We start from the raw sequence: 1,312 nt of genomic DNA, 5'->3' as shown, positions 1-1,312 counted from the left end.
AAAAAAAAAAAAAAACTTAGCCAATTTATTTCATACCAATTTGTATAAAGGGTTACAGAAATTCCGATCACTAAGATGTCAGGATTCCTTGCCAATGGGTATTAGAACATCGCTTAGCATGAATCATAAACCTAAGGCCTCAGACGGTTTATAAGAGTCTTTTTTAGGGCCATTGATCCCAGAAATGGAAAATTTTAGGAGAGTACGCTGTGACAATTGCTAAAAGGAAATGTAGAGTTTTAATTGTGATAGCAGCGGTATAAAGGAAATTACGAACTGGTAATAGCAATAAGTGAAGGGAGATGATTTGATGGATGATGACAGCTGTGGCGGCATATGCTCTACCGTAGAGGTGGTAAGTTCGAAAGACCAATCGAGTATGTTGAATTTGGATGTTGAAGTCGGATTTCTATTATTAGGGCTATGCCAATATTTTTGTCGTTTAGTAAAACTGCTATATCGTTAGTGTGATTTCGATCACCACTTGTGTTACAGGGCAGAATGGTCCTTACTAAATCCCTTGATTTTGTAGAAAATATTTAAGGATTTCTTGGTGGTGGAGCGAGGCTTGACAATGGAGATTTGTAAGAATGGTGAATAGCGGTGTAAAGAGGAATTAGAACACAGAGAGGTATGATGCAGTAGGCTGGTGATACCATTGAAATAGTTATAAGGAAGAATCTTGGAGATTTGTTATGACGTTGCCATTGTGTTTGCGGTAAGTTCTGAGATTGTATAGGCTATCTCAGAACCTACTAAGAAGTCTCCTAGCATTGGGGACGTTCGCGCATTCATAATTCTTGAGAGTTTCCTGAATAGTCTAGCAGGCCTTGATTTCTTTTCTAATCTAGGTTCTACCTGCATTCTTAATTTTAAATTAAACGTTTTCCCACCCTTTGTCTTTGTTTTGTTGTCACGTGCACACAGTGTCGGTACTCTTTTAGGCCTCCTCACTGGTCCCTGTTCTGTGGTTGTCACCACACATGACTCATCTATTGTCAATATAATAAAATTATTTCTTTGCATACTTATTATTTATTATATACATATATAATATGTTTCCTATTTCAAGACAATATTGTACTAATGCATTTTTTGTTATATTTCAGATTATCTATATGCTACAGTAGACTTTTTTTAAAAAAATTAGCTATTTTATCTTATTAGGCTTTTTAACCGCAGATATATTTTAAAACTTTGAGATATGATTTACATATATTTATTTAATGCTAAAATTTTAAATAGATTTGATTTATACTGATACATTATTTTCCTTCAGACTTCTAAATTTATCAATTAATGGATCATAAAA

The sequence above is a fragment of the Halyomorpha halys genome, unplaced genomic scaffold (genome assembly GCF_000696795.3).
Source record: "Halyomorpha halys isolate HHAL.00 unplaced genomic scaffold, Hhal_1.1 Scaffold1114.1, whole genome shotgun sequence".
Taxonomy (NCBI): Eukaryota; Metazoa; Arthropoda; class Insecta; order Hemiptera; family Pentatomidae; genus Halyomorpha; species Halyomorpha halys.
The sequence above is the reverse complement of the archived record's forward strand: the minus strand, read 5'-3'. Positions refer to the sequence as shown.